General features: G+C 45.0%; 1 protein-coding gene across 4 annotated transcripts in view; it reads left to right on the forward strand.

The window, feature by feature from the left end:
- The first annotated feature begins 4162 nt into the window (after positions 1-4162).
- The window catches only part of LOC104139558 (amyloid-beta A4 precursor protein-binding family A member 1), an 80536-nt gene continuing 64955 nt past the window's right edge, over positions 4163-19743 (forward strand). For all 4 annotated transcript variants that reach the window (XM_068925369.1, XM_068925371.1, XM_068925368.1 and 1 more), the window contains exon 1: positions 4163-4379. The gene's annotated coding sequence lies outside the window, so the exon portion shown is untranslated. The remainder of the gene's footprint in view (positions 4380-19743) is intronic.

The following is a 19743-nucleotide window of genomic DNA, read 5'->3' on the forward strand; positions in this document are numbered from 1 at the left end:
TTCTTAGTTTGATGCTGGATCTGACTCATTACCTTGTGTTGTCTGATAATCACCCCTGAAGGCTATTCCCCCCCCCCCATGCACACTGTGCTTGTGTACTGTATACTGTGTTGGTAAGGTCATTACCCCTGCCTGCCTTGCTGTCGCCCTTGGCTCCTGGCTTGCCTGTCCTTGTAGTTACTCTTTCTGCTTTCTGATAGCTGCTTCTTCACTCCTGACCTAGCTATTTCTGACCAAGCTAAATAAAAAGGTAGAATGTTTGTGAGACTCTTATTAATAAAACTGCCTTCTTTTAATTCATTGGTCTAAGACCAGAGTTTGGAAATATTTCCAGTTCTAAAAGCCTCTCACATATATTGTGAAACATCTTTAAAACAGGTGGTGCAGTTCTAGTAGCAGATATTTCAGAAACCACTAGATTCAGGAACTAATGCTTTATGATATATGAAAACTGTAATTTTAAACTTTCAAAGGGTAGAAGGTATTCATTTTTGTCCCTAGTGGATCTTGAGCTATCTGACCTTAAAGCTATGTTAAGCTTGACATTGGTCCTTTCAGTCTAAGAGTCCTAACGTGCCTTTGGCCCAAGGCTGAAAGTAGCAAGTAAAAAAGCCTCAAGATCACTACAATTTTCAGAGGTTCGAACCCCTGAAAATACATGCAAGCTGCCTAGCTCAACAGACTAATGTCACTTAAAAAGAATACCTGAGCTGGCATGGCCAATGTTTTATCTAGGCTAATTGGGTGTATTAGTCAAGGTGGAATGTAGCCAGACTGAATAAAATACATGTATTTTATGGGGAGTGTTAAGGGATGTTATAATTATATCTAAATAATACAGTGGAATTTATAGTCAGTTTAATTTATTTGGGAAAATTCATAGAAGAAAAATTGTCATAAATAATGACAATCAAACTGATAACATGCAAGAGCCTGAAGGACAATGCTGGTGCACCATACTAATACTGTTGAGTTAGCAGTGGCATCTCTTAAGGTTCATTGGGTACTTGTGCCCTAGAAGACTTTGCATGATGAGTTGTGAAGCAGATGGAAAGAAAAATGGAGATCTGGGAGAAGAATATGTTTAGAATATGGGATTTTTCTTGGATGTAATTTAGCAATTATGAAGATTCTTATTATAAGAAAATATAATAGTTTGTTGTATTATTTTGAGAAAGGAAAAGGGGGAAGAGGCAAGAGGCCAATCAGAAATAAACTGCTTTACCTGATCTAACTATTCAGGAATTGGTAGTTTTGCATGTACACTCTATGCTAAATTGTGGTAACTTGTAGTTCCAGCTCCACAAAAAAAAACCCCACCTGAGCAGAAACCTCCTCCAGGTTCTGTTATTTTCACTCCAGGAGTTATGAGGTTGGAAGATGTTTCTGGGATGGAAAAGGAGAAATATCAATCAATAAAAACAATAAGCAAAGGAAGAAAAAATTAAGTGTTCCATAATTAGAGGAAGAGGTTGTAGTAGTAGTTCTGTAAGGAAAAAAAACCCCAAAAAACAAAAAAGCCTCACCCCAACGCTTATTTTCTGGAAGTTTGTGATTTTTTCTCCTCTCCAGACCATATGCTTTTGCATTGTGCTTTTTTAGAGTTTGAATTTGTACTGTAGCATATTGACTAGAGTATAGAAGTACAGCAGAGTGGCTCAGGCCACTACTCTAACAAATGGAGTCTTTTTCAGGTAGGAGCCTCTGTTTTTTTGGAGAGGAATAAGCAAAACTCTATTCTAAATTAACACCATGCCATTATAGCAGCTATTACAAACTCACATAGGTACAGATTACTTATGCTACTTTCCAGTCGGGTATTTGTAAGCACTTCACAAATGTTTAATCTTCATGGCCTCTGAAGAGACAGATTTGCAATACAGTTAAAACTCACTAATGGAAATGGAGATGGAGATACTGTAATTTTGCATTAGCTTTCAAGGAGCTTAAAGAGTCTCCTGTTCTCCTATAATAAAAACTTTGATTTTTGTTACAAAAGGGTTATGCATTTTTCTCATTCCTAGACAGGTGCCTGTCCTCTGATCATTTTGTTAATTTATTGCAATCCAGCTGTATATATCAAAATGTTGTAAAATAAAAGGTATTATCTTTAGAAATTAAGGATTCTGGTTGTACTTGTGAAATAGGGCACTACCATGTAGAACAGTAGCTTGAAAAAGTACCTACAAGATATAGTAGGTAATGGCCTAGGCTGTAAATGCAATATAAGGACTAATGCTATCTTTATGCACATAAAAGGGGAGTAAACAGATATGCCCTCACCCAGGAAGGCAGTGTTGGTAAAACTGTTACTGCAGGGAAGCTAAAGGAGTTATCAGACTCCACTTCCCATTGTTCTGTTGGCTATTAGGGTGCTCCTATTGGTTCTACAGCACCATCCTTAGGCTCCTCCAAAGCAGGAGAGAAAGCACAATGCTGGCTAGCAGCAAGCAAGAACATACACACGCTTTGTATGTCTGTCCTTCCACCATACAGCTCCATGCTGAGAGGCTGCTCCTCTTCTGAGGGATGCCCCTCCTCACCTGACCTGTTGAGGGCTGTAGGCCCATAGGTAAAGAGGGAAGGGAGAAGGAAGAGTCTCAATCCCATTGGGGCTATCTCTGCCCTTGTACTAGTCAACTGCATAGCTCTTATATCCACATTTCAAGAGATGTGGGAACATTGGAAAAAAGTGATCTGGGACTGAAAAATGAGCCTGAAAAGTTACTGTCTTAGGGGCTCCACCTGTTCAGCTTGTAGAAGAGCAGACTGAGATGTGACTCCTTGCATAGGAGTACTCACATGTGGAGAGGATGATGGGGCTGTTTGCCCTTGCTGACAAAGGCACAAGGAAGAAGATAGCCATTTAAAACCTTTAAGTAATATATTGCTTCTGGTGAATTAGGGTCAGTAAATACTATTTTATCAGGGGAATTGCTTGTGTGTGAAAACCTTAACATGAGTTGCACTCTTTCCAGGCCCTGTAAGAAGTTTCTGAGCTTTTGGGGGCATGTTTGGGGCAAGGGAAAGGGGATCTGGGTGCTGGTCACTTCTAGCCTTTCAACTCCCTTGAAGGAGGGATTTGCCTGAATTGTGTTTGTAGTCAGTCACTTCTGCACTAAGGCAATTGAAACAGCTATAGAACTTCCTACTTCAAATGTTTCTTCAGGTGAGAGGGGCTATTTTTTTCCTCCATGGTATGCAGTTTGGTTTCTGGTGTGGGTTCCTCTGCTTTCTCTGTGGCTTTAGGTGAGTTGCAGCTAGAAGTGGGCTAGTTAATGAGGTGAGCTGAGGTGCTGTAGACTTTCTCAGCAGGTGCTGTGCATGTTTGCATGTTCCGGGTTGTGCTGAAGGCTGACTTTGGGGTCACAAGCTCAGTCTATTGGGGCACTGTGTGCTCTCCTCTTTCTGCCATGTTGTCCACTAGGATCATACCTGATCAGTTCCTTGCTGTTGTATGACATTCAAGAATCTGACTGTATGGTGGTCTCTTGTTGTCTCTGCTTGTGACACTTTTTGACTACTGCAATATTTAGTCTAATTATAGCTTTTAGCCTTCATTTAAAGGATTCAGTTGAACTTAATAACTTGAGATGTGCAGGAGGTCGGAAAGGACAGTTTGATTGTGCTTTTAGGCCATCACTGCTTTTCTAACTGAAATAAGTACAAGTGTATATGCAAATCAAGTTAATGTCCATATAAGTATTTAGTTAACCTCCTTACAATTCATTGCAAGATGTATTTACTTGATTTGCACAGACATCTGTGGCCAATAGACTGGTGCAATTACATTGTTATGCATTTTTTTGCATATGCTGTATTTTTAAGTTCAAACATGTTAACATGTCTGGTGTCTGTGATGTGATTTGAGTTAGTTTGTAATGGGAGAGAAGTAAAGCAAGCCTGTGAAAGTACACGTAGGAAGCTTTCTACCGTGGATTGTTTTTCTGCATGGGCCGATGGTGAGGAAAGCAAGCTGCATAAACACTCTTTCCTATAAGCAGTAGAATCCGGTTTAGCGCATTTGTTGCTCTTGCTATTGGAGAGCGGCTAGGAGCCTGCACCATCCCCTCCTACTGGGGGAGGGAGTAGCTGATTTCCTGCCTGCATCAGCTGTGGCTGCCTGAGAAAACAGTTTAGGCCACACCCCTTTTCTCAATGCGCTGGTCACGTGGAGGCAGGCAGGCAGGGTAAGGGAGGAAGGAGAAGATGGTGAAGCTGGAGATAGTAGTAGCAGCAGGCGGCGGCGGCTGCTGCTGCTGAAGCAGGAAGGGCGGGCTTATTTTCTAGGCTTCCTGCTGTTGTCTGTGCTGGCAACTTCCCTGATGTTATAATTGCTGTTCTGCCTGCTGAGGTGGTCTGCACAGAATCAAATCAAGGTATAAGGAGGCTGCTCTCTTTAGGCCTGAGCTGGGTAGGGGGAGGATTGAACCGGGAATCAAGTGTGCGGGGGGGGGGGGGATTTATCTTGATTGCAAGTGTGTTTGTATTTTGTACTGATGGCAGTTGTTAAGCCTCCTTGAGGAAGGATAGGGTTCACTTAGAGTAACAACAGGAGAGTCTGGATGGCTGCACATAGGCTATATGCATGGTGCTGGAGTTATAATGTGATGTGTATAAACTGTGGAATGTTGTATGAGTGTTCCCCTTGCCTCGGGGGTCTTCTTACAGCTAAGGATGCTGTAACTGAGAAGGAGGGGGGGAAAAAAGGCAATAGCAGCTATCAGCATCAGAAATAGAGTGTTGTGGCAGGTACTTGATGTGTAAAGCATGCACCAATGAAAACAGGGGAATGGAAGACAGTAGGTTGTAGGACCTGTGTGTGTATTTGAGGAAAACTTGTATCTGCTTCAAAGCTGTAGTGAAGGATATAAAGATATATTAATGCCCTGGGTCCAGCTGCAAATAGTGGCTTTAATGAGTAATTATGTGTATTGGGTTATTTTAATATTACTGGGAGATGCATGGAATATTACTGTACAGAACTACTTATACCTTAACATAATTTTTTTTGGCATCTCTTCTCCCCTTAAAAGGGAAAGGAGAAATGGGGGTTAAGAGGAGACTAATCACTGAGCAAGCTGCACGTGGTTGCAGCAGGACAGGGAGCAAAAACATTCCCTGCAGGGAATGCTACCAGACTCCTGGTTTGTGGGAAGGGCTCAAGGGAGAGGAGATCTACCCACCCATATTTGTAAGGTTCTCTGACTGTTCACTCTTCTGTTCCTCATCTCTGAGCTGGGGGAGAGAGAACACTAGCTGTTAATATCAAATACTAATTCTAGGAAAGGGAAACCTCTTGATTCTTCCTGGAGAAGCATCTGTATAGCTTCTGATGCAATTAGGGTGTGGATTGCTTAAGTTATCTTCCTGGTTGGTGTAGCCATAAACATTTTTATTTTCCTGGGAAGTTTGTTCATAACAGAAAGCCTTTATTGCAACTTGTTTCACTATCATTGTGAGCTGTGTTTGGAGGAGAGAGATTGAGGAGGAGGTGTGTGTTTTTTTTTTTTTTTTTTTTTTTTGCTTTCCATTTTTGTGGCTTTATGGGGCTGTAGAATTACAGTTTACCATAGAGTGCTTTATGGATCTGACTGTCATAGCCACTAAGAAACTAAAACAGAAAAGTTAGAAGGCATAGATGTGTCCCTGACTCTGCATATGTATTAAGGGTGACCTAATGTAGGTGCAGAGTGGATCAGACATGTAGCGTTCATTCTTATCTTTGCTATACACTACCTTATGCTGAGTGATAAGAATACATCCATATGGCAAGGATTTTGATTCTTTTTAAATATGGCTCACAGGCTCCCAAACAAATTGCTCCATAAAATATTCCAGTCACAATACTTCAAATTTTACTGCATTGCTGTCAAAATCTGAACTGACTGTCCCTACCTTTGCAGCTTGTGCCTGTCATACCTTCAGAGACAGATATGTTATTTTCTGAATGCTGAAGATGGCAAAAAGTGCTCATTTTCTAGATGTTACAATTTAGTGATACCAGAAATGAGGTGTATGTTTACCTTCCGAGTCAAAAAGACCCCTCAAAAAGCCCACCACTGTGAATGCCCAGAAGTCTGCTTATCTATTACTTTTAATCACACTAATTTCTAATAGTACATGTAGCTTTTCTGTCCAGCCAGTTTAAAGCAGACTTTATATTTTTCAGTTTGTTTTGACTTTTTCTTTGCTTCTTAATTTTAGATGTGGTATATTGGAGGAGAGAGAAATGCTGTTTAGGATTACTCTTTCGGTTTTATATTTACTTTAAAACAATTTCCATGAGTTCTTTTGTTAATGATGTTAATTACAAACTTATAGCTACATGTTTGTAACTCCTCACATCTCTGGCGAGAGTGGGAGTACGCTTCTCATTTTCTTGTTTTATAGCTGTCCCAATGTGTATTTAGATAATAGAATCTCTTGCAAAGCATTACTTCCTATGATGTTGAATGTGATGGAGTAGACTGAGTGATGGAGTAGATTGAGAGCGCAGCCAACAGAGGCAGCGAACAGATGCAGCAGTTTGTGCAGCAGTGTCTGGGCTCTGCCTGGGCCTTTTGTGGGCCTTGTTGGAAGTTGGGGAGACTTTCTGGGGACCCCCGAGGAACTAGACAGTGCTTGCTGCTAGCAGGAAGGGAGAGCTGGGCAAGGACTCCTGCAGGGGGCCTTGACTTAACTTCTCCTGGGAAGTTCTAGCCAGGTGGGGCTGCTGCTAACGAGCTCTCTGGGCTGCCCTGGTCAGAGGGAGTTGGGGCTTTTGTTTCAGGTGGCTCCTGATTGGGTGGGTCAAGCACCCTTGTGAGTCACTGCTAGGCAGAGGCCTATATAAGAGCCAGGCCTAGAGCGCAGCCAACAGAGGCAGCAGTTCATGCAGAAGGGCGCCAGAAGGCAAAGAAGGCACCTCTCCATTTTGCACAGGGGTGTGTCCTTCCCCGGGGCATGGTCATGACATGCTGCAGAGCACGTTTCCCAGTGGCTGCTGGAGGTGCTGCATCGGCTGTGTCTGAGGCTTCAACCCAGACAGACCCTCAGACAGCAGATGCAGTGCTGCAGGTGTCAGGCTGCAGGGAGTGCCTGGGGCCTCTCTGTGAGGCCTGGGCTGACAGTCAGCTCTCCTGCAGAAGGTGTGCTGTGGTTGACCAGTTGCATCACCAGATAAAGGAGTTACGGGAGGAGGCTAGTAGGCTGCGTAGCATCCGAGAGGATGAGCGGGAGATTGACAGGGCGTTCTCGGAGACTGTTCAGCTCCGGGAGTCCCCTGCCCCCACTGCAGCGGAGTTGTCAGAGGGCTCAGCACCGTGTGTAAAGGTGCATCATAGCACTGTTGAAGAGGGCTGGAAGCTGGTGACCTCTCGTAGAAGGAGAAAGGCTCTTGCTCCTTCTCAAGACTTACCCTTGAAGAACAAGCTTAGCGCCCTCCAAGCTGAGGAGAGGCTGGGCATGGCTCCAAGGGAGGCAACTGGCCTGGCAGACCCTGTGCCATGCAGGAACACCTGGAAGAAGCAGCGAGTGATTGTTGTGGGTGACTCCCTGCTGCAGGGGACAGAGGCACCTATCCGCCGACCTGACCTCTTGTCTAGAGAGGTTTGCTGCCTGCCAGGGGCTCGAATAAGAGATGTCGTGGAAAGACTGCCAAGGCTTGTCCATGCATCGGACTACTACCCTCTGCTGATCATCCATGTGGGTGCTAATGACACAAAAGGCAAACTGGAAACCATCAAACGGGACTTCAGAGCTCTGGGGGTGGTGGTCAAGGGTCTGGGAGCCCAGGTCGTTTTCTCCTCAATCCTGCCTGTGAGGGGAAAGGATGAGAGGAGGAGTAGATGAGTTTTCCAAGTTAACAACTGGCTGTGCTGCTGGTGTTGGCAGCAGGGCTTTGGTTTCTATGACCATGGGACCCTGTTTGAAGATTGACAGCTGATGGGGAGAGATGGGATCCACCTCACCAAGCGGGGCACGCGCATCTGTGCCAACAGATTGGCCAGCCTGGTAAGGAGGGCTTTAAACTAGGAGAGATGTGGGGGGAAGGGGAGTGGTATAGTGGCAGGGGAGTCAGTAAAACACCGCTCAAGTCAGGATGCCTCCAGCGGGTGCATGCAGCCAGGGGAGACAGCATGCAACGTGGCTATGGAGGATCCTCTTGCACCTCTCCTGGGAAGCTTGCATGCTTGACTGGCTCTCTGAAATGCCTGTATACCAATGCATGCAGCACGGGGAATAAGCAGGAAGAGTTAGAGATCTGTGTGTGGTCGCAGGGCCATGATCTCATTGCAGTTACAGAGACATGGTGGGATAGTTCACGTGACTGGGATGCGGTCATGGATGGCTATGTGCTTTTTAGGAAAGACAGGCCAGGAAGGCGAGGTGGTGGAGTTGCTCTTTATGTGAGGGAGCAACTGGAATGTATGGAGCTCTGCCTCGGGGTGGATGAAGAGCAAGTTGAGAGCCTATGGGTAAGGATTAAAGGGCAGACTAACATGGGTGACACTGTGGTGGGGGTTTACTCCAGGCCACCTGACCAGGAGGAAGTCATCGATGAGGCCTTCTACAGACAGCTGGAAGTAGCCTCATGATCACAGGCCCTGGTTCTCATGGGAGACTTGAACCACCCTGACATCTGCTGGGAAGAGAGCACAGCTAGGCACAAACAGTCAAAGAGGTTCCTGCAGAGGATTGATGATGATTTCTTGACCTAGGTGGTGGAGACGCCGATCATTTCTCCACCACTTGGGTCAAGATGCCAACGAGGAGAGGTGCAATGCTAGACCTTGTACTAACGAACAAAGAAGGTCTAGTTGGAGATGTGCAGGTTGGGGGCAGCCTTGGCTGCAGTGACCATGAGATGGTGGAGTTCAGGGCCCTACGAGGAGGGAGCAGGGCAATGAGTAGGATTGCAACGCTGGACTTCAGGAGAGCTAACTTTGGCCTCTTCAGGGACCTACTTAGGGGAATCTCATGGGTGAGGGCCCTAGAAGGAAGAGGGGTCCAAGAAAGCTGGTTAATATTCAAGCGTCACTTCCTCCAGGCTCAAGATCAGTGCATCCCTCTGAGTAAGAAGTCGAGCAAAGCGGGCAGGAGACCTGCATGGATGAGCAAGGAACTCCTGGCAAAACTCCAACAGAAGGAGGAAGTACACAGAATGTGGAAAAGGGGACAGGCCACTTGGGAGGAATACAGGGACGTTGTCAGAGTGTGCAGGGATGCGACAAGGAAGGCTAAGGCCCATTTGGAATTAAATCTGGTGAGAGATGTCAAGGACAACAAGAAGGGCTTCTTCAAATACATCAATAGCAAAAGGAAGACTAGGGAAAACGTGGGCCTGCTGCTGAATGGGGCGGGTGCCCTGGTGACGAAGGATACAGAGAAGGCAGAGTTGCTGAATGCCTTCTTTGCTTCAGTCTTCACTGCTAAGGCCAGTCCTCAGGAATTCCAGGCCCTGGGGACAAGAGAGGAAGTCTGGAGAAAGGAAGACTCTCCCTTGGTGGAAGAGGATCAGGTCAGAGATCTTTTGTCCAAACTTGACATCCATAAATCCATGGGCCCTGATGGGATGCACCCACGAGTGCTGAGGGAGCTGGCGGATGTTCTCGCTAGGCCACTCTCCACCATCTTTGAAAGGTCCTGGAGATCAGGAGAGGTGCCTGAGGACTGGAAGAAAGCCAATGTCACTCCAGTCTTCAAAAAGGGCAAGAAGGAGGAGCCAGGGAACTACAGGCCTGTCAGCCTCACCTCCATCCCTGGAAAGGTGATGGAACAGCTCCTCCTCGAGGTCATCACTAAGCATCTGGAGGACAAGAAGGTGATCAGGAGTAGTCAGCATGGATTCACCAAAGGGAAATCATGCTTGACCAATCTGATAGCCTTCTATGATGGAATGACTGGCTGGGTAGATGAGGAGAGAGCAGTGGATGTTGTCTCCCTGGACTTCAGCAAGGCTTTTGACACTGTCTCCCATCACATCCTTGTAGGTAAGCTCAGGAAGTGTGGGATGGATGAGTGGACAGTGAGGTGGATTGAGAACTGGCTGGATGGCCGAGCTCAGAGGGTTGTGGTGAATGGCGCAGAGTCAAGTTGGAGGCCTGTGGCTAGTGGTGTCCCCCTGGGTCCAGTCTTGTTCAATGTATTCCTCAGTGACCTGGAGGAAGGGACAGAGTGCACCCTCAGCAAGTTTGCTGATGATACTAAACTGGGGGGAGAGGCTGACACACCAGAAGACTGTGCTGCCATTCAGAGGGACCTGGACAGGCTGGAGAGCTGGGAAGAGGGGAACCTCATGAAGTTCAACAAAGGCAAGTGCAAGGTCCTGCCCCTTGGGGAGGAATAACCCCATGCACCAGTACAGGCTGGGGGCTGACCTGCTGGAAAGTAGCTCTGCAGAGAAGGACCTGGGAGTGCTGGTGGACAACAAGTTAAACATGAGCCAGCAGTGTGCCCTTGTGGCCAAGAAGGCCAATGGTCTCCTGGGGTGCATTAGGCCGAGTGTTGCCAGCAGGTCGAGGGAGGTGATCCTGCCCCTCTACTCAGCCCTGGTGAGGCCTCACCTGGAGTGCTGTCTCCAGTGCTGGGCTCCCCAGGACAAGAGAGACATGGCACTCCTGGAGAGAGTCCAGCGGAGGGCTACCAAGATGATGAGGGGACTGGAGCATCTCTCCTATGAAGAAAGGCTGAGGGAGCTGGGCCTGTTCAGCCTGGAGAAGAGAAGATTGAGAGGCGATCTCATAAAGGTGTACAAGTATCTGAAGGGGGAGTGTCAAGAGGATGAGGCCAGCCTCTTCTCCGTGGTGCCCAGCAACAGGACAAGAGGCAACGGGCAGAAACTGAACCACAGGAAGTTCCATCTGAACCTGAGAAAAAACTTCTTCACTGTGAGGGTGACAGAGCACTGGAACAGGTTGCCCAGAGAGGTGGTGGAGTCTCCTTTGCTGGAGATATTCAAAACCCGTCTGGATGTGATCCTGGGCAATCTGCTCTAGGTGACCCTGCTTGAGCAGGGAGGTTGGACTAGATGATCTCCAGAGGTCCCTTCCAACCTAAATGTTTCTGTGAGTAGTGATGCCAGAGGTGAAAATCCTGGTGTAGTTAGTTGTGCACTGCTCACTCTTCTGGTACAGGTAAAGTGGATATGGATTTTCTGAGGTAATATGAAATATTTTATATTTTGTATGAAAATTGTTTGGTATGTGTGGATATTAAAAATCCATAATGCTTTTAAGATAAATATTACTGTTAATTTCTAGGCTAAATCTTGTGGGAATCTCACCAAGAAACAGTAATTTTAAAAGAATGGCTTATCTGAGTGGGTTTTAATGGGACAAGGGATTGCTCTCTTTTTTTTTTTAGCTTAAGTTGTAGATGTACAATGTTGCTTTTTCTTAATTTAAGAAAAATCAAGCTATAAAAGGCTGCACCATGGTAATTATGTTTGCCTATGGGATGTTCTTAATCTTCTGTTGTTACAAGTAGTACCTACTAGTACTGGAGCAGAGATGGAAGTCATGGGTGTGGGGAGGAAATGGCATCTCTTATTCAGCTTTTTATATGCAGTGTCCTGTTAAATACAGGAAATAGTCATTTGCAGTGCTTTAGTTGGTTCTAGGTTGTGTGCCTTTGTTTATGGCAAATAAAATACTTGCCATATTTGCTGATGGCAAAATTGGGGAAATGGGATGTTAAAACCAAAAATATTAGATAGCAGAAGTAATATGTACTCATTCCCATGTTGCTGCATCCTGTCATGCAAGGGCAGGATTAGAACCTAAAACAAATTCTCACTTTAAGAAATGTTTATAGATCAAGTCTTAGGAGTCCTTCAGGCTGACAAAAATCAAAATAGAGGCTAAAACTTGACTCTAATCTTTGTGCCTAGGTAGGTCAGTTTTTCCTTTGTACATGAATAGCTCTATTTGCCTATAGTCATTCTTGTTTCTCACCAGACTGGGCATGAGAAGAAACTATTGGAAACATTCCCCCTCCTGCCCCCCCTTTTTCATGTATGATGCTGCACTGCCTACAGGCAAAATTGAGATGGAACTTCCTACAAGATTGTGTCAGTGTAGATATAAGTCAAACTCTTGGTGTTATAGTGCCACACTTTTAATGTGGTTTTCTTATTTCAGTAGAAGCTGAAAACTTAATGTGAGATATAGCAAGTTATTCTCTGATAATTTATTTCTAATGTAGGGGAGCTGCTACTACTACTATCACCATTAACAAGGTAGGATCCTGCCCTTGCTGCTTAAGGACTTGGTTACCTTAAACTAGTTTATTTTACTGTTGTTATAGGGTCATGTCCTATGAGAGATTTTCTAGTGCTTTCTTATTGGAGGAATCTTCCATGGTCTAAAATGTCTATATAAGCAAGCATTGCTGATAATCAATGGGGTTGCTAGCTTCCTTTTTGAAGTATGTAAAAAGGAATGAGATAGAAGTATTTAAAATAATGAATAGTCTAGATGAGGTAGACCAGGAACTTCTGGTTTTGCTATCTCATAGTGAAAGGAAGTAATGAGATTCTGTGAAATTAAGACAAAAAAGCAAATAATTTAGAGATATGACTTCCATGTCTCTGGCTGCTCTCTCTCCATGCTGTCATTTATTCTTGTATTACCTATTTATTCTTCAAAAGCTTGCTCATAAGTCAGTGATTAAGCAACATTTGTATTCAGCTTTTTTTTAAGTGAGCAGTTTAATAAAACCAATTCTCTGTAGATAGAAGACCACCTTATCCCACAGAGTAGAAAAACAGAATTAAGAAGTGGGAGACTTCCAAATAAAATCTGTGGGGAAAGGTCATGGCAAATGAGTAGTGTATCCCTGAGGTTTTGGCTGAATCATTTTAAGTGATAATTTGTCTTCTCAATTAATTGTACTATTCTAAACTTCTGTGGCATCCTCTTTGAGCACTGAGAGCATCCCTTCTGAATTTGATGTTCAAACGTTCAACTGTAAAAGAGAAGTGTCAGGATAGCAGATCTGTAAGAGTCTATAAAAACTCAGTCATCTGCTATCAAGATCAGTTGAGCAATTTTTCTAAATTACTAATTTTTTTCTTTTGTGCTTGAGATATATGCCTTGAACTGCTTTTCTGTGTGTGTGGTTGAGGTAACAGATTGATATCTAGGTTTGATTCCCTGCATCGATCTGGTTAAATCATTTAATTTCTCTAATCATTTTTCTTTTGCAGGTAGCAAAATAAGGTTTCTGTTCTTTATGCTTCTGCTGTTCTAGAATCAATAAGTGTTTCATCAAAATCTTGTTTGAGAAGAAATGCCTTTTGTTGAAAACTTGTTTTTACTTGTGGGGATTGGGGAGGGCAGGAGACTGTTAGGATAAAAGAAGGTAATCTTGAAGGGGAGAGGAGAAATTCAAATGTGATGGGTAGTTTCTAATATACAATACATCAAAACATTCTGGAAGCAAATCTAATTGCTTTATTAATGTTGAGCTGGTATCTGTAATTAGCTGTGGAACTGACTTGGTTGTGTGGTTTTTCTCCCCCCCCCCCCCCCCAGCTTCCTCTTGCTCATAGACTGGAAAAGGGAAATTAAACTTTTCTTTTTATCACTGCTGTGTATAAAGCAGTTACTGAATTGACCTGATCTGAAGTGAAGAATATATCCTTTGTGAACCTGCAGAAGAGGCTATCTAACTATCAAAAGTGGTTTAATACTTCTGCTAAACTTAGTTCCAGGAAAAGTAAGTAAAACTGACTGAGGTGAACTGTAGAAGAGGCTTTTGAAAAAACAACCAACCCTCCTCTCCTTCTTCTTGCAAGAGAACTTTTTAAAAAGATTATGATGTGTTGATGTGTTAGCTGTGCATATTGCTACTTATTGTGACTTTTTTTTTTCCCCTCCTATGGGAAAGTTATACCAGACTGGCAGGCTTTGGCATGCTTTATTCAACCACCTTTTGTTGACTAGCAGAGGTGGCAAGTATTTGCTTAGTGACAGGAACCATGGGATATTTAATATTTTTACTAGGTATATTATTTATAGTGTTAGTAGCAGAAGGAATCAAAAAGGGGAGAAGAGAAGACTGAGAGATGATCTGATCAATGTCTACAAGTATCTGAAGGGGGGGGGGTTGTGACGCGCCACTAGAGGGGTGTCCGTGATTCTTTCGTATTCTGGGATTAGTTGCACTGAACTCGAGAGATCATTCTTTGTCAGATGTAAGAATTTTAGATCTAAGCGGTTCTACACATGACGGACACTGGACAACACTAAACCATTAACAGCAGACAATCTACAAGTATAACAAAGCTAAGAAGTATAGTAAAGAATCAAAAACACACACGTATCAGAGCTCTATGGTTAAGCCACGGAAGCACAGTACAATGACTGCTCTCAGATGCACGGTATAATGACCGCTCTTGTCCTTATGGGCCACCCCTCCAGTATAGTTTTCCCCGGATTGTTCTCACCACGCTCAAGCTGCGCCAAGAGGATTCAGGTTCTCCCTGGCAGTTGGCATCAGGGGCCTCGCCACTGATGGGTGGGTTGTCGGGTCCGCAGGCCAGCTGATGGTGAGTCTGAGTCCACACAGAGGTATGTGGCTTACTTCCTTTTATCCTTCCTGGGCTTAGTTCATTAATCAGTGCCAGACCACAGCTGGACAATGGAACAGATGGTCTTAGGTGATAACAGTATGGATGTTGACCATCCTGTCGGCAGGATGCTTATCAGTACATTCAGCAGCTATCAGTGTGCATGTTTAACAGTTGCACGTTTAACAGCTATCAGTGCACACAGTCAGCAGCTATCAGTATGCACATTCAACAGCTATCAGTACAAAATTCCAAGGTATCTAGATACTTACAGTGTGAGTCTGCGGTGTCACTTCTCCTTTGCTGACTAGGTTTGCTCTGCACTCATGCTCTGCACTCATGAGGCTACGGCAACCCCACAGTGTGGTGGCTCTGGCCGTGGTGCACCCGGGGTTCCTAAACTTTTGGGGAGCACCCCAGAGCAAACCCCTCTTCTACGGGCTGCACCATCCTGAGTCCCATGCTTGCCTGTGTGGCTCCTATCAGGGGTGGGTGTCAAGAGGATGAGGCCAGCCTCTTCTCCGTGGTGCCCAGCAACAGGACAAGAGGCAATGGGCAGAAACTGAAACACAGGCAGTTCTGTCTGAACCTGAGAAAAAACTTCTTCACTGTGAGGGTGACTGAGCACTGGACCAGGTTGCCCAGAGAGGTAGTGGAGTCTCCTTCGCTGGAGATATTCAAAACCCGCCTGGACATGATCCTGGGAAATATGCTCTAGAGGACCCTGCTTGAGCAGGGGGGTTGGACTAGATGATCTCCAGAGGTCCCTTCCAACCTAAACCATTCTGTGATATTGGAAAGAGGGAGGTGGAGGAGGGCGAAAAGTATTAGATAGGGAGGTGGGGCTGTGTGTTGTATGTGGTGTTTTTTACAAAGGTTTATAGGTCTTGTGTGTGTATATACATGTAAAATAAAACTTAGTCCGGATGCTTGATTCTGTATAAGTTGAACCTCTTGAAGTTGAGGATGTCCTTTTGCAATTGTTTGTTTTCCTTCTGTAACAGACTCTCTCAAATTCCAGGGAGGAATTTGCAGAGAGCTCAGCATCTGGGTCTCTGCCTGCTTTATGGCTGTGGTTCAATAATTGTGGTGGTCTCTTGCTTTCAAGAGATCCTATATATACTCATTCAAGTGAATGTTATGCAGTTTGGTCACAAACTAATGCTTTTAGGCGCATTCGCAAAAGTAGCGGTCCCTCCTTTGCATAAGGATTCTATGCTTGCTGTTCCCTGTTCATGACAACAGATGTTAAGGAGTGGCCAAATGCTGTGGACTTTGTTTTGGGGGAGTCTTTCCTCTTGCAGTCTGCTGGGACTGCTGCTTTTCACAGGTCTGAGCGTAAATTCCCAGTAGGCATGGGCATAGTCAACCATCCATAGGTCAACACAAATGGAAGGGCAGTGCTTTTACAGGTTCCATATAGACACATAAACGTGGACAATACAAATGCTGTCATCTTATGTGCTGACTAATGAGATCTGCTAGCCAGCACTGAATCTGATGTACACAAATGCATACATCTTGGGTAGCTTTTTGTATTCCTTGGCCTCCTACTCAGAAACAGGATGCCAGATACTGCAGTGTATCTGCATACTATTCACCTGGCACCCTGAAACAAATGTTAGCCTTAAGTAACTGGGTTGTAATCCCAGCTGCCTGGTTACAAATGCTGCAGCGCTCTGCATCTGACCATGTTATGGGAATGTAGTGTGTATGTTGTTCTTACTTTTTTTTTGCACCTGACAAATGATCCTACCTAATATGGATTCACATGTGAACACTTGTTCCTGATAGGTGTGTGCTCACAACAAACAGAAAATTTCTGCAAATGTCTGTACTCAGCTTATGAACAGACAGGGTCTCAAGCAAGCATGCTAAGGGCTGGGGTTTTACTCAGATTGTCAAAACCCAGTATGTGAAAGGGCTTGGGTTGTATACTTAATACACAACAGATAAAAATTCCTCGCAAATGCATTGTGTCCAAAAGAATAGGATTCCCCACAAACAAGGACACCTAACCTTAAAAAAGGAGTGTTCAATACCACTGATATTTAATAAACAGAAGGGAATTGCTCAGCATCAGGAAGATGCTCTTGCCTGTGTTCTTAAATGGCTTTGTGACATCTAATTAAGGGCAAGGTAGCAGCAAGAACAGAACTGTACCACTTGTTGTGGTTTTTTTTTTTCCTTTTAGTGTAATGGGTATAGTTGGGATAGCAATTTCTATCAGAAGATTTCTCTTCTATAATGCTTGTACACTTCATGGTTGCACTAATATAGCCCCCTTCCCTCTCTGGTCCATTTTAGATGGGCACTATGGACTGAGGGGAACTGGATGCTCACTGGTTGCTATGTGCAACAGTTCCACAGCAGGCTCAGAATTCAATGTGGTGTCAGACCTCTGTGTATGGATGTTCCCTATAAGGGCTTATTGTCTTGACTACATATTGCTTCTGAACTTAGTAGTTGGCTCTATATCTAAGGCCACTTAGCAGTTATGTGGGTTGCTATCTGGTCTCCTGCTCGAGATGTTCTAAGGATGTAAAGTTAAGAGTTTCTGTTCTTTGCCCCCCCCCCCCCCCCCGGGTGTGTGCCTCCACCATTAAAGCAGGGTGGATGTAGCCTGGAGATCTTGAGCAAACCTCCTCTGTAACAATTACAGAATCACAAAATAGTTGAGGTTGAAAGGGACCTCTGGAAATCATATTGTTTCACCCTCCTGCACAAAGTAGGGTTGCCTAGAGCAGGTTGCTCAGGACCTTGTCATCAGGCTTTAAATATCTCCAAGAATGGTATCTCGGCAACCTGGTGCAGTGTTTGACCACCCTCACAGTATAAAAGTTTTTTCTTATGTATAAATAGGCACAAATTGAAACACAGGAAGTTCTATTGCCTCTTGTCCTGTCACTGGGCACCAGTGAGAAGAGTCTGGCTCCCACTTTACTCCTCCCATCAGGTATGCATATTGATAAGTTCCCCCTGAGCCTTCTCTTCCCCAGACTGAACAGACCCAGCTTGCTCAGCCTCTTCTCCAAAGTCAAATGCTCTAATCTCATAATTGTCCTTGTGGCCATTTGCTGGACTTGCTCAGATACAGTTATCTTTTTTGTTTGTTTTTTCCTCATCGCATACTCTGTGAAGAGCCTGGCCCCATCTTCTTGATGACCTCCTCATAGGCATTGGAAGGCTGCTATTAGGCCCCCCTGAAGCCTTCTCTTCTCCAGGCTGAATAAGCCCTGTTCCCTCAGCCTCTCCTCATAGGGCAAGTGCTCCAGCCCCCTGACCAGCTTGGTGGCCCTCCACTGAACTCATTCCAGTTTGTCAATGCTTTTCTTGCATTTGGGGGCCCAAAACTGGACCCAGTATTCTAGATGTGGTCTAATGAGTGCTGAGTAGAGGGGGGAGAATCACTTCCCTTGGTCTACTGGTTGCACTCCTGTTAATCCAGCCCAGGGTGCTGTTAGCCTTCATCACTGCCAGGGCACGCTGCTGGCTCATGTTCAGCTTGCTGCCTACCAAGACCCCCAGGTAATTTTGGCAGAGCTGCTCCCCAGCCTGTACTGATGCCAGGGGTTCTTCCTTCCCAGGTGCAGGACTTGGCATTTGTCCTTGTTGTATTTCATGAGGTTCTTGTTGGCCTGTTTCTCCTGCCTGTCTAGGTTCCTCTGGATGGTAGCCCTGCCCTTGAGCATATTGACTGGTCCCCTCCTAATTTGGTGTAAAGTTGATGAGAGTACAGTCTGTCTCCTCCAGGTCATTGGTAAAGATATTACCTAGGACAGGTTCCAGGGAGATTCCCCCCCCCCCCCCCCCGCATGGTTTCCACTTCTCACTGGAATCCAGGTAGAGACAATCCGTTAACTACTACACTCTGAGTGTGATTATTTAACCATTTTTTTTACCCATCTAGTTGTGTGCCTATCCAGACTGTTATGTCCCAACTTGGATACAAGAATATTGTGGGAGATGGTGTTGAAAGCTGTAATGGGCATATAAGCTTTTAAGTAGCAGTGGGCTGCAATGGTGACCTATATGGGAGGAGGTCATGAACAGCCCTATGCCAGTCAAAAGCATTTCTAGCCAGCACTGACAGATATAAACAATGGAAAACTATTGTGTGCTAAAACTTTATCCAATGGGAGAAGCACGTAAAGCCCCTGCTCAAACATCTTCAACAAAGAAATCACCAGCCACAGGCAGCTGGACACCCTCTTGAGGGGGGATGTTCTATTCCAAAAGGAGGTACAGACACCCCTGGAGAGGTTGTGGCCTGTGGAGTGACCCACACTGAAGCAGATATGCTAAGGAATAAAGTGGCAGGAAGAAGCCATTATGCATATGACCTCAACCTACTATACTGCTCATTGACACCCCCCCCCCCCTTCAACTTTCTGTATTTCTGCTATGGGTCACACCTGGACTGCTGCCTCCAAGTGCAGGATCCAAGGAACTTAGCCTGGGAGTTATAGAAGGGATATGACCCATAAAACACTGGGAGAGAGATGCTGCTTTGCTGTGGGGGTGTGCCAGTGTATACTGTATGCTTCAAGTAGAGCTTTAAAAAGATTGGACTGCTTAACAGAGGTCACAAATGCAGCTGAAGTTCTCTCCTGGAGTAATGGCTTGCTAAAGGATGCATTAACAAGTGCTCAGTGCAAAAGAGACGCCTAATCAGAAGTTAGCAGCTAGTAGTGCTGAACTGGCTGAATTAAAAGCTATGGGCCAAGCTGCCCATGCTGCTAGGGGAACAGTCAGTGACCTTAAGGTGACTGCCACAGACAGGGATCCCAAAATCTGGGATGGTGAAATTCAGGGCTCGGACTTGAATTAAGATCAGAGTCACAGAATCACAGAATGGTTTAGGTTGGAAGGGACCTCTGGAGATCATCTAGTCCAACCTCCCTGCTCAAGCAGGGTCACCTAGAGCATATTTCCCAGGATCACATCCAGACAGGTTTTGAATATCTCCAGGGAAGGAGACTCTACTACCACTCTGGGCAACCTGTTCCAATGCTCTGTCGCCCTCACAGGAAAGAGGTTTTTTCCTCAGGTTCAGACAGAACTGCCTGTGTTTCGGTTTGTGCCTGTTGCCTCTTGTCCTGTTGCTGGGCACCACTGAGAAGAGACTGGCCTCATCCTCTCGACACCCCCCCCCCCCCTTCAAATACTTGTACACGTTTATGAGATTG

Source organism: Struthio camelus, chromosome W (genome assembly GCF_040807025.1).
Source record: "Struthio camelus isolate bStrCam1 chromosome W, bStrCam1.hap1, whole genome shotgun sequence".
Lineage (NCBI taxonomy): Eukaryota > Metazoa > Chordata > Aves > Struthioniformes > Struthionidae > Struthio > Struthio camelus.